Raw genomic sequence first — 14690 nt, forward strand, 5'->3', positions numbered from 1 at the left:
TGTAGGGATTGTACTAAGTGTAGGGATTAGTGTAGGGATTATGATAGGGATTAGGGTAGGGATTGTACTAAGTGTAGGGATTAGTGTAGGGATTAGTGTAGGGATTATGGTAGGGATTGTACTAAGTGTAGGGATTGTACTAAGTGTAGGGATTCCTGTAGGGATTATGGTAGGGATTAGTGTAGGGATTATGGTAGGGATTAGTGTAGGGATTGTACTAAGTGTAGGGATTAGTGTAGGGATTAGTGTAGGGATTATGGTAGGGATTGTACTAAGTGTAGGGATTAGTGTAGGTATTAGTGTAGGGAATATGGTAGGGATTGTACTAAGTGTAAGGATTAGTGTAGGGATTAGTGTAGGAATTAGTGTAGGGATTATCGTAGGGATTGTACTAAGTGTAGGGATTAGTGTAGGGATTATGGTAGGGATTAGGGTAGGGATTGTACTAAGTGTAGGGATTAGTGTAGGGATTGTACTAAGTGTAGGGATTCCTGTAGGGATTATGGTAGGGATTAGTGTAGGGATTATGGTAGGGATTAGTGTAGGGATTGTACTAAGTGTAGGGATTAGTGTAGGGATTATGGTAGGGATTAGTGTAGGGATTATGGCAGGGATTAGGTTAGGGATTGTACTAAGTGTAGGGATTAGTGTAGGGATTGTACTAAGTGTAGGGATTAGTGTAGGGATTATGATAGGGATTGTACTAAGTGTAGGGATTAGTGTAGGGATTATGGTAGGGATTAGGGTAGGGATTGTACTAAGTGTAGGGATTAGTGTAGGGATTAGTGTAGGGATTATGGTAGGGATTGTACTAAGTGTAGGGATTGTACTAAGTGTAGGGATTCCTGTAGGGATTATGGTAGGGATTAGTGTAGGGATTATGGTAGGGATTAGTGTAGGGATTGTACTAAGTGTAGGGATTAGTGTAGGGATTAGTGTAGGGATTATGGTAGGGATTGTACTAAGTGTAGGGATTAGTGTAGGTATTAGTGTAGGGAATATGGTAGGGATTGTACTAAGTGTAAGGATTAGTGTAGGGATTAGTGTAGGAATTAGTGTAGGGATTATCGTAGGGATTGTACTAAGTGTAGGGATTAGTGTAGGGATTATGGTAGGGATTAGGGTAGGGATTGTACTAAGTGTAGGGATTAGTGTAGGGATTGTACTAAGTGTAGGGATTCCTGTAGGGATTATGGTAGGGATTAGTGTAGGGATTATGGTAGGGATTAGTGTAGGGATTGTACTAAGTGTAGGGATTAGTGTAGGGATTAGTGTAGGGATTATGGTAGGGATTGTACTAAGTGTAGGGATTGTACTAAGTGTAGGGATTCCTGTAGGGATTATGGTAGGGATTAGTGTAGGGATTATGGTAGGGATTAGTGTAGGGATTGTACTAAGTGTAGGGATTAGTGTAGGGATTATGGTAGGGATTGTACTAAGTGTAGGGATTAGTGTAGGTATTAGTGTAGGGAATATGGTAGGGATTGTACTAAGTGTAAGGATTAGTGTAGGGATTAGTGTAGGAATTAGTGTAGGGATTATCGTAGGGATTGTACTAAGTGTAGGGATTAGTGTAGGGATTATGGTAGGGATTAGTGTAGGGATTAGTGTAGGGATTGTACTAAGTGTAGGGAATAGTGTAGGGATTAGTGTAGGGATTATGGTAAGGGAAGAGATTAGGGTAAAGGTTAGGGATAGTGATTCGGGTAAAGGGAAGGGGTAGGGTTAGGGTTATTTATTTTTTGGGTTTTTAGTTTTTGAGGGTTAACATAGTATCTAATGATGCAAATCTCTACATTGTAGGTCCGTGATTTTCCACCCATATGGGACCCTTCTGACGAGGCCTACAAGGACCGCTATTACCGCGATCACTGCTGGACGAAAGTGTTACGCCAGCTGTATCCTGACTGGGATTCTTGTAACAATACAACACAGTTGCAAATTGGTAATTAGAATATTCTTTTTACACTCCAAAAATTGGTGTACCTAAATATTATAATTAATGATTTGTAGCTTTTTTTCTTTTAGAAAAAGATGTAAAGCAGCGATGGAGATCCGTGAAAGACAGATTCCATAAATATGTGGCAAGCTGCAATAAAAGTGGATCCTCTATCACCCGACACTCCTTCCCTTTTTATGAGGAACTGCAATTTTTGGTAACTGGCAGGACATTGCGTAGGTAAATAATTTTTATTTCTAAAAAGTATTTTAAAGCTATCTATCCTCTATTTGTAGGTTGTATAACACAATCGGCAATTGTATTCAACTCTGCATACAACTGCACCGTTATTTTAATTTGTTGTGCCCACATAGAACAGGATAGTAGAGGAGATGTGATGAATTTCCCTCTCCACTATGTGTACAAACAGTGGAGGTTGTAGCGCTGTTCCCGTACAGGTGACACGTGTTTTGTCCCCACTGCATGGCACTTGTCTTGCGTTTGCACTCTGTCTCTGCAAGATAAGTATTGATATTATGCATTTTTTATCTCAAACAGCACTCAAGGCAACACTGACCCTCCGGCAGAGGAAGATTCAGAAGAGGCATCTGGACCTTCAACTGGAGCTGCTGTGAACTGTTCTTCAGCTGGTGAAGTTGGTTCTGGTGGTGCCCCATTGTCATCAGATGCTGGGGCATCGTCGTCCGCTGCTGCTGAAAAATCTGTAGTAGTGGAAACAGTTGGTAGAGGAAGGGCTGGCGGTCCGGTGTCAGGAGAGCCCAACCAAAAAAAAAAAAAAAAACAAGGATAAAACAATAAAAGCGGCAAATGAGTCGCTAGCCTTGATTAAGAAGTCAACCACGGAAGACGAATTCGACTTTTTCGCTTTACAAGGCTCGCTCCCTGCCACCGGATCGCCAGAACATTTTCACAAGCCTGGTCCAGATGTCGCTTACAGCGTTACATGATCCCACACCTATTTTGCCATATGATGACATTTTGATGTCGGTTTTGGGACTATTCCGAAAAAAAAACCAAGGCCAAACACCAATTCAACAATATCAAGCCAGTCGCCCATACACTAGTGAGCTGCTTGGACCACCAACAAATCATACTTACAATCAGGATGCATCATCAAACTATGGGTACTACCCACAGTACCAGAATTTAAACTAAATAATAAAGTTTGTGGTTGACCTTTTTGTTGTTGGCCCAAAATGTTTGTGGCCATATGTTATCTTTCAAATTGAAAAATCAGTTACAATGTTTGTCATAAAGTTTACTGTTTTTCAAATAAATTTTTATTGATACATTTACTTTGTGTTCTTTCTCATAATTAAAGGGGGCTACACTACGGCTACATAAGGCCAGTGTCATGGGAACATCATGACAACACTATTGGGTAGAGTCAAAGAATGGTTATGGTGTAAGTTAATGGGACTATGGGACCTAGATTACAACAAACGTTTCCTTATCCATAGTGGGGGTCGGGTGGTCCTGCTGGTGCCCATAGAAACTATGTTGTTATCAATCCAAAAAAAGAAAAAAAAAGACGGGTCCTTCTTTGCTGCCGCTCAATCTTCTTCTTCTCTGATCTTTCACTGCTGTTCAGGCTTCCCATCACCAGCACAGGAGTATTGCCAGTGCACGGCACCTTCTGGACTCATAAAATAGTCAGTAAAGGTTTCTCTCACACGCACACCCGAGTTGGATGCTCTTCCCACATGGCGCGCTGGATTACATTGTGGCTGCTGGTACTCCACATCTACCTCGGAGCTGTACTCACGAGCGTAGTTGTGGAGTACACAGCATGCTTTAATCACGGCGTCAATGGTGTCTGGATCCAACTGGATGGCAGTGTGAAAGATCCTCCACTGACTAGTCATGATCCCAAAGGTGCATTCCACATATCTTCGTGCACGACTCAGCCGATAATTAAAAATCCTCCGCTGGGCATTCAGTCCCCTTCGTGGGTATGGGCGCAGCAGGGTGGTCATTAATGGAAAGGCCTCATCCGATACCATCACAAAGGGCACTGGATGTGTGGAACCCGGCAAAGATCTTGGGGCTGGGAGTGTTCCGCCATCTCGAAGAATTTGCTGTCCAACATGTGATGTTCGCAACACCCGAGAATCCCCAGTACTGCCATAAGCACCAACGTCGATGGCAACAAATTTGTAATGGGCATCAGCCACCGCCATCAGGACCACCGAAAAATACTTCTTATAATTAAAGAAGCGTGATCCTGATCGTGGTGGCTTCTGCACTCTTACATGTTTACCATCAACTGCACCTATGCAGTCTGGGAAACTGGCCACAGACTGAAAGCCTGCTGCAACCTGCAGCCAAGTCTCCTCGGTCGGGGAAGGCATCACCATGGGCTGCAACTTCTGCCAGATGACGTCACATGTGCACCTCACAATTTGAGAGATGGTGGATTTACCAACTCTAAATTGGAGGTGTAGGGATGTATAGCTCTCTCCTGTGGCCAAATACCTGAAAAGAAAAAAAAAAATTAGAAAAGTCACACAAAAATGTCCTGTAACCTGTCAGCATGTATGGCCGCTATAGATGCCTAAACCGCCTTTCATGTCTTCTATGAAGTATTCTATGTTGTCGCTAACAACACGGTGTAAAAATAAAGCTGGAAAGAAACACAGTGACATGTACATAGACCCATTAATTAGAGTGTGTCTACCTGTGTCAGTGTCTCCGTTACATGTTCAAAATTTAATAACCCGTGCCCGATACACTGATGTGTGAAAGGAGCGTAATGACATTCAAACCGAAAATTAGTTACTTACCGCAAGGTGATGAGCAGCCTTTCCTCAGCAGTGATGGCCATCCTCATGACCGTATCAGCAAATGTAATATGAGGACCCAAGATTTCAAGCAGATGATCAAAGGCGGTGATTGCAAGCCGGCAGAAGGACACAAACTTGTCCGGATATCTGGAAAGTAAACAAAAAAAAATGGTTAGTTAATGATTATAGACATTTTACATTGTAAAATTGCTTGCCATATTTGGCAACTTACCTCCTCAAATCATTATAAAGAACGTTAAAATGCCCTTTGTGGGTTCTGTCCACTAAGAGTGGGTGCACCCAAAATTTACGCCCTTGCTTTCTCCTTCTGCGCTGAGCCTGAAATAAAAATATACTTTTAGTACACAGCACACTCAAAAAACAAAGACATGTGAACAATTTTATGATTCATAACCCTAATCCCCAAAATAGTCTTAATCAAAAACATATTCTAAAATCTGATTTCCCAAAAAACACCAATCCGAAATCTATTCATAATCCAAACAATAATAACAAACCTAACCAAACCACAACCATTATCCAAAACCCAACCATAACCCTAATCCCATACGCAATCCATAATCCCATACCCAATCCAAAATCTATTAATAATCAAAACAATAATCAATAACCTAACCCAATCACAACCCTCCAAAACCCAACCATAACCTAATCCCATACGCAATCCATAATCCCATACCCAATTCAAAGTCTATTAATAAACAAAACAATAATCAATAACCTAACCCAATCACAACCCTCCAAAACCCAACCATAACCTAATCCCATACCCGATCCATAATACCATACCCAATCCCAAGTCTATATTATCCAAACACTAATCAATAACCTAACCCAATCACAAGCCTAATCCAAATGCAAACCAACCCTATTCCCAACAAACCCCAATCCTCTCTATTATCTAATCCCAAACATAATCACGGTCCTTATCCAAAAAAATAGCAACCCTAACGTTATCAAACCCAAATCTATTACCTGCTCTCTGTGCTGCATCAGGATTTGCAGCAAACACCTCAGCATGAGGATTTTGAAGGGCCTGCGGACCGTTTGGCGCTGCACGCTGTAATCTTCATCCTGCTGGGCACTCTGCTGCTCATTTCTGTCACTCATCATTCTTTTTTTGCTAAAAGCAAAATGGAGGCTGGGGGCTTGGAGCAGGAAATGACATCACCTTTTTTTTTCCTTGAGTATAGTTTGTCAAACTTTATTTATATTCTTCTTTGAGAAAACCGCAGACAATTCTGCAAAAAAAAAACGCAGTAAAAACCGCAGCAAAACCGCACTTGCGGTTTCTGCCAAGAGGTGCGGTTTTTGCAAAACCAAAAACGCAGAAAAAATTCCTATGTGTGCACATAGCCTAAGGCTTGCCACTGACAGGCAATGACTACTAAACTAATTCCCTATCACCATGCGTAATATCAGAGGGAAGGGGTTTCAAATGAGTCAGTCACCAGAGTCATACATCCGTCACCATTCACACATAGCAGTATAGTCTATACTAGCACATGGCGGAACGGCCATGCGCGCTTTTTATAGCTGTGCGGGACCTTCCAGATCTCCGAGATGGACCAATGAGATCTGGAACAGGACCTGGGCACATGACTCCCGATCTCCAATGGGAGATCGTCCCGTGAGCATGCCCAGTAGGAGCACAGAGGGACTTAGTCTCTGGAGCGGTCTGCTGCAAAGTAATCTCCTCTGTAGTAGAAAGACAGCAGGAGACCGCAGAATGTGAGGCTCTAGATTCCTGCAGAGCAGACGCAGAAACCTGACGCCTAACACTACTAGGACAACCTCTTCTCGATCTGAATGTTTGACGCCGATAAAATAAAAGCACTTACACTCCCCTCCCGTGCCAGTGCCGTTCCAGCAGTGTCTGCACTCGTGGTCCCGGGGCACTCGTGCGGTTGTTAGAACACATGAGCCTGGCACCCAATCAGCACTGGTGTCACTGTTTCTGCCTTCGGACAAATCGAACATCAAGAGGAAGTCAGAGATCAGCTGCAGCCCTGACTTCCTGTTGATGTTCAATTCTTCTGAAGGCGGGAACAGTGACGCCAGCGCTGATTGGGCGCAAGGGTCATAACAAACGCACGAGAGTCCCAAAACCTTGAGCGCCGTCAAACCTGAAACAACGTCGACACAAGAGGTGAAGATAGGTGTTTTTATTTTATTTAATTTTCCTAGTAGTGGACTACCCCTTTAAGGATTTTTTTTTTGCCTGGAGAGCAATTCAGACATTGGGTTTCTTTTTTTAAACTATTCATTTTTTTCTTGCTTCTTCTCGCTTTTGCTCTTTTTATTTATTTTACACATTATGCCTTTAGAGGCATTTCAACATATAAATACATTTAATTTCTTAATTCTCCTGTATAAGCGACGGGAATATCAGCCACATTTATAAAGCAAATTCAGCCCCCTGCCTGCACTTCAGAAACATAAAGCAACCAATGTCCCTGCAAAGTATTCATGGAAAGGGCAAATGGATGAAGCCTAGTACTGTAACACAGCGCTGTCTGTGCATGGAACAATAAGCCTGTGAGCAGCAGATGGGATGGAGGGCTGTACATGAGAATGGATGGGGAGCGCAGCCCTAGAGGTTTAGAGTCTGTACCTTTTTTGTCTCAAATCTCATACAGGGGCACACAGGTTACCTTTGTGCAATTCTGTACGAATCCAACACAAATAAATTATTGTATGATACATTAGAATGATGTTGTATTATAAAAGGTATTCTCCCGTAATAGCAATGCTTCCAGAGAAAATCGAAGTGAATTTGGCCAGCAGGTTACTTATTCTGAAGCATTGCTTCTAGGTAAAAATATCTCCACAATACAGTGCTCTACGTAGGCACCAAGCAAGGGCACCTGAAGCTCCAAGCGCTACGAACAGAGCAAACGGAACCATACACCCACACATAATATTTTACTCCCTGGCCCTAAGAGTCCCTTCTTAATAAATGTTAATCATGAAAAGAATATGCCCAGAGACCACAACGTTCTCCTAATGTCACCTAATGTCTACTAAAACATGGTCTTTCAGATACACCAAATGGACATTTACATATACAGCGGGGAAAATAAGTATTTGATACATTGCCGATTTTGCAAGTTTTCCCACCTATAAAGAATGGAGAGGTCTGTAATTTCTATCGTAGGTGCACTTCAACTGTGAGAGACAGAAGCTAAAAAATAAAAAAACTGAAAATCACATTGTATGATTTTTACATAATTAGCATTTTATTGCATGAAATAATTATTTGATACAATGGAGAAACAGAACTTAATATTTGGTCCAGAAACCTTTGTTTGAAATTACAGAGGTCAGACATTTCCTGTAGTTCTTGACCAAGTTTGCACACACTGCAATACAGATCTTCTCCAGATCTTTGAGGTTTCAGGGCTGTCGCTGGGCAACGTTGAGTTTCAGCTCCATCCAAAGATTTTCTATTGGGTTCAGGTCTGGAGACTTTCTAGGCCACTCCAGGACCTTGAAATGCTGGTTACGAAGCCACTACTTAGTTGCCCTGCTGTGTGTTTTGGGTGAGAAGACCCAGCCACAACCCATCTTAAATGCTCTTACTGAGAGAAAGAGGTTGCTAAAATCTCATGATACATGATCCCATCCATCCTCCCTTCAATACGATGCAGTAGTCCGGATTACTTTGCAGAAAAGCACCCCAAAAGTATGAGGATTCCCCCACCATGCTTCACAGTTGGGACGTTGTTCTTGGGGTTGTACTCATTCTTCTTCTTTCTCCAAACACAGCGAGTGGAGTTGATACCAAAACATTCTATTTTGGTCTCATCTGACCACAAGACCTTCTCCCATGCCTCCTCTGGATCATACAGATGGTCAATGGCGAACTTCAAATGGGCCTGGACATGTGCTGGTGTGAGCAGAGGGACCTTGCGTGCCTTGCAGGATTTTAATCCATGATGTATTGTGTTACTAACGGTAATGTTTGAGACTGTTGTCTCAGCTCTCTTCAGTCTTCAGGTCATTGACCAGGTCCTCCCGTGTAGTTCTGGGATGATTTCTGACCGTTCTCAGAATCATCCTTACCCCACAATGCGAGATTTTGAAGCCCCAGATTGAGGAAGATTGACAGTAATCTTGAGTTTCTTCTATTTTCTAATAATTGCGCCAACAGTTGTTGCCTTCTCACCAAGCTGTTTGCTTATTGTCTTGTAGCCCATCCCAGCCTTGTGCAGGTCTACAATTTTGTCCCTGGTGTCCTTACACAGTTCTTTGGTCTTGGCCATGGTGGATAGGTTGGCTTGTGATTGTGTGGACAGGTGTCTATAATACAGTTAACGATTTCAAACAGGTGCAGCTAATACTGGTAATGAGTGCAGAGTAGGAAGGCTTCTTAAAGAAAAACTAACAGGTCTGTGAGAGCCAGAATCCTTGCATACTGCATATTGGTAGGTGATCAAATACTTATTTCAAGCAATAAAATGCAATTTAATCATTTAAAAATTATACAATGTGATTATCTGGTTCTTATTTTTAGATTCTGGCTCTCACAGTTGAAGTGTACCTACGATAAAAATTACAGACCTCTCCATTCTTTATAGAGGTGGGAAAATGTTCAAAATTGGCAGTGTATCAAATACTTATTTTCTCCAGTGTAGTGCTTGCTGGATTTGAGTAAACTCTATCCAGATATAACAAAAGCAGCACCATGGATAATATTTTTCTAAATCTCATCCAAAGGAATAATCTGCAGCATAAATTGACCTGTCAATTTAGGCAGCAAATTTTCACCGTAGATTACACCTTATGCAAACAGTAACATTTGCAGCTTTTCCGGATCAAAAATAACATAATTTTGGGTGGTTTTGTACACTGATTATTTTGCTGCGGATGTCCCGTGTGTAAATACACTTACTTTTGAAGGGTCTTTACAGGTCAGACATGGCAGTGACAGTGGTTTATAGGTGACAGGGTCAATAAATCACCTTGTGACCATACACCTTAGATCGCTGTCAGCCAGATTACCTTCCGGCTGATAGCCATCTCTCCTGACTCTACCATACACTTGAATGCTAGAAACAAATGTTACTTTTAGATTCATTTACAACAGTTTACAGATGAAAATACATCAATCTGGATCCAGATCCATCATTAATGGCATCTTGCAATCCTGATGAAGAGTCTGAGGGGTGCACCAAATCCATTGTGAGGCATGTGCCAGAGTAAGAAATACGCTCCGGTCATGGATTGGAGTACGTTCCTGTTGGAGCTGACCAGACGTGTCGTAAAAACGTCAAAAGGCACAAAATATTTACACGACTATGATTGACACAAACATTCTGCGACATTTCAAATGAATTTATGCCAGAATTCTGGAGAAAACTAATGAATTATGGCCATTGTGTTTAGGTTTTATGGAGCCAATTGCTGACCTTTATCGGACACGTCTGAATCAGGGTTCACAACTTGATTTTTTTTTCCTGGACCACTTATGAAAAAACACACTGAAAAACCATAACACATAAAGAGGTCAGTTGCTAGAAGTCTACGGCCCATCATTCTGATAAGAAGACATGTTCTCCATTCACCGGGAACAGAAAAATGATAATAAAAGATTGTGCACAGAATGATTTTAAAACTATGAGCGCTATCCGTGGTTTTCAGTCAGCACTTGTACCCATCATATTCTATGGGGCCGTGCACATGTCCGATTTTTTTCTTCGGACCGATGAAAAAATCTGAGACATGTCCAATTTTGAGTGTCGGATGAAAATAGGCAATAAAGTCTATGGGTCGATGAAAATCGGACTGCACTCGGATCACATCTGTCTGGACCGGCGCTGGCTGAGCGGGGCCGACGTTGGTGCCGCTCCGGATACTTGCTGACGTACAACCAGCGTTATTTCCTAAACTCTTAATAGAAAATATGAATAAACTTTTTCTTTCTTTTGGAAGATTATTTTCCACATTTTCCTTGTAACTTGACTTATTCTGCATTATATACCAAGGAATGGTCTCCGACTTCACCGTCACAGGGCAATAATCGCCATATAACCTGGGGGGCTAGTTTTGTGGGGTCTTTTCCTCACAATTTCTAATGACTGACCACAAATATCTACAACATTAAAAAAAATGACAAAACAGAAACAATGAACTAAATGATATAGTAATAATTAATGATAAACCGGAAAACACAGGCTGGCTATAATGGCGCTATGTGCCCTGTAATGTGCGGTCAGGGCCTGCTTATTACTGCAGATTATGGGATTACTGTGCACTGCTGTATATAGAGGTGTATACAGTCTGAGAGGCATGGAGGACACACGGAGGGCGAGCCACCCACACCCCCCTCACAGCCGCCTGTAGTGGTACACGACCGGGCAGCAGTCATATATGCACACATACATTCCCGGATGTACCATCTGTCACCGGGGGAGCGCACCTGCTGCCCGCAAGCCTCGGTCACACATCCATCCCGAGCTGCGTGCAATGTATCACGTAGGGTCCCCCCGCACAGTGACTTTCCCGCGTCCTGCCCCTCACAGCCGGTACTCACCTGCATCCAGGCCGGACACCGAGCGCACAGCGCAGGGATGGAGAGACTCCAGTGACCGAGCTGCAGGCGCCGCCCCGCAGTCAGAGCTGTGTGGAGCACTGGCGGCCGGGCCGTGTAATGCACGTACTGGAGCGGCCACTGGAGTCACGTCCTGGTGCTGTGCAGATGTGCTCCGTGGGGCTTAGCCCTGGAAGAGAGTGTCGACCCCATAACACAGACACCGAATGGAGCTCGGTGTATATCAGGGAGATCTATACTGAAGGGACATGGCCCCTATAGAAATGATACCAGTAATATACATTGTAGTGGCTGTGTAATAGACATTTAATCCTTATGCAAATGAGGGGGCAGCTAGCTCTATGTACCAGTACACCGTGCCTGTAATGAAGAAAAATACAATGCACATTCAAGTACTGAAAATTCTCCTATACGTCACAGTAGCTATTGCTGCTGCCTTCAGTGCTAAAGATTGGGAGTTCAAATCCCAGAAAGACCAGACTTTAACAAAAGAGAAGAATAGGGTCATTCAACAAATGTACGTCTGTACAGAGCAGAGAGATGCATAGCATTATAGCTACAGGAAGCCTTTTTCGGCGCTTTCTCCACAACTCAAGTGACATGATGACATCATTGTGCCAAATTTTTTCATTTTAAAGTAGGTGCACATGGTCAGGAATCGGCAACGCTTTGGACGCACCACATGTACGCTGATGTGGAATCACCTGTGTTCATTGAACCGTGCAGATTCACCGCGTCCAATATATTGTATGGGTGACATTTATCTTGTGGGGACTCACATCCCCGCCAGATAGACATGTTACAGTCTGGAAAGACGCGCCGCATGTCCGTCTCCGCGGGTGAGCCGCGTGCGTCTGTGCATGCATAGAATCATAGAATGGTAGAGTTGGAAGGGACCTCCTGGGCCATCTGGTCCAACCCCCTGCTCAAAGCAGGATTCGCTAAATCATCCCAGTTAGATGTCTGTCCAGCCTCTTTCTTGAAATCCCATACACTATGCTGTAACATCTGAACGCTGCGGAAGGGCAGTTTCACACGTCAGTATCTCTGGTACGTGTAGTGAGTTTTCTCACGTACCGGAGACACTGACACACGTAGACACATTCAAATGAATGTGTCTATGCAGATGTCAGTGTGTTTTCACGGACCGTGAGTCCGTGTGCAAAACACACTGCCATGTCTGTTTTTGTGCAACAGCACGGATCACACAGACCCATACAAGTCAATGGGTCCGTGTGCGATCCATGTGCATTTTTAAAAGTCAAAGGGTTAACATTGAAAATAATTTTTCAAAAACACAGACAGCATACGGATGGTACACATGGACATACGGATAGCACACAGATGTCATACGTATGCACACGGACAGCTCCAGTACCGGTTTTTCCGGTACCGGAATTATCTGCACGTGTGAAACTGCCGGAAGTACGCAACGTCCAACCCGTAGGATTTACTGACCGTGTGCATCTACCCTAACAGGCAATGCTGTTGAGGAAAGTGGAGCTGCAGAAGATCTTCTGGACAATAGAGTATTTTTTTATACAGTGAAGAGAGCATCATGGGGTGGGTTTGGGAGAAAAATAACACACAGGACAGGAACTTGCAATGAATTGGGAAAATGACACAGGACAGGGACTGATAATGAGTTGGGGATGAGGTGCACAATGTCTAATTAATTTATATTTTTATTCGGTTGGGGAAATGTTGGTGCTTATAATTAATAGGAGTCCACAGTGCTGAAGTAATTTACTATTTTGAGTGATAATGTCTGCAAAGTGCTACAGAATATGATGGCGCTATATAAAGTGGTCTGAAAAAGGGTTTGCCCTCTCCTGATTTCCTATTGTTTTGCATGTTTATTACACTTAAATGTTTTGGGTGATCAAACAAATTTAAATACTAGACAAAGCTAACACAAGTAAACACAAAATGTTTTTAAATGAAGGCCTTTATCATTAATGGAAAAAATAAATCCAAATCTACAGGGCCTGTGGGAAAAAGTGATTGCCCCCCATTTAAAACATAAATTAACTGTAGTTTATCACCTCTTTGGGAAGCCGAGTCAAAATTCCCTTGGCACACTCAGGCCTGATTATTGCCACTCCTGTTCTCAATCAAAAAATCACTTACATAGGACCTGCCTGACAAAGTGAAGTAGACCAAAAGATTCTCAAGGGCTAGACATCTATGTACTGAAATGATAGTAACCAGAACACGGAATATAAATAGACATTTTCAAACTATTCCCAGCTCTTGAAAAAAAAAAGTGAGTATGAAAGGAAGGAATACATTTCCAGGCAGCTACTCCTTTATCAGAGCCAATCTAATTCCATCCTTAAATTTTAAAAGGCTCAACAAATTTAACATCTGCAAGTTTGAGCATTGCTCACTCCATAGCTCAGCATGGAAAAGCTCTCAGTGAGGGAGAATTTATTAAGATGTTTATCAGTTCTATTTCACGATATGCAGAATAAAGATGCAATTAAGAGAATATCTTACATTGGGAATCTTGTGTCACTCAACTGTTTGTCATCACGTGACGACTTGTATGTGATTTGCGTAACAGTCACGTGTCAACTTATTTCTCTTCCTGTTTCTCTCACTTATCCATTACATACTGTTAGGATTACCAATATTAGATTATCTGCCTAATTTAACATTTACTTGTAGGAGAAGCTGTCCAAATTATCCCCAGAAACTCAAAACTTGGCAAAAACTTGAAGCTTCCACTTAAAAAACGACTGACGATTAATCAAAGTGTTTTAGGGAGAAAACTAAAGTAAAACACTTTGTGCAACGAGGAGTTGTGCAAAAAAAGTGGTGTCTTTTGATGGTTTCATGCCAGTTTGAAGCAGCTCTTCATGATTAGGTGGAGCTGGGGAGGAGTCAGAGAGTAAAAGGCAGAGCTACTCCAAATTCAGCAAAATTGTCAGCATCCAGAGACAAACATTATTGAGAAGATGCAACAAATTCATTAACTGGTGTGTGTCTCTTAATGAATTTGCGAGCCCTTCATGAAGCTGACAGTCCATTGATGTACGAGGCCAGATGACCTGATTGTCCCAACCTGGATTCTGGGTTCAGTGGTCAATGAAGCAGTTCTGTATTTCTTCAGTTGGAGCCATGATGCCATGTCTTCTGTAAGACCAGGGTCACACATGCGAGAAACTCACACGAGTCTCGTATTTCAATAACCCGGCAAGTAGAAATACAGGCAGCTGAGCGATCCGGTCCCAAATACCGGCAGCAGTGCCGGGTATTGAGATGCGAAACTCGTGCGAGTTTCTCGCTTGTGTGACCCCGACCTAATGTAGAGTCCCTCTAAACACAGGCAGATCCTCCTTTCTTATAGGTCACAACTTCTCATTCAGGC

General features: G+C 42.6%; 1 protein-coding gene across 2 annotated transcripts in view; it reads right to left on the reverse strand.

The window, feature by feature from the left end:
* Positions 1-11494, reverse strand: part of SCRN1 (secernin 1) — a 53411-nt gene extending 41917 nt beyond the window's left edge. The window contains exon 1 of one of the 2 annotated variants that reach the window (XM_073550712.1): positions 11300-11494. The gene's annotated coding sequence lies outside the window, so the exon portion shown is untranslated. The remainder of the gene's footprint in view (positions 1-11299) is intronic. The other variant, XM_073550711.1, reaches the window with a different exon arrangement.
* Positions 11495-14690: the final 3196 nt, after the last annotated feature.

Source organism: Dendrobates tinctorius, unplaced genomic scaffold (genome assembly GCF_039654945.1).
Source record: "Dendrobates tinctorius isolate UK_male_01 unplaced genomic scaffold, ASM3965494v1 ptg000167l, whole genome shotgun sequence".
NCBI lineage: Eukaryota > Metazoa > Chordata > Amphibia > Anura > Dendrobatidae > Dendrobates > Dendrobates tinctorius.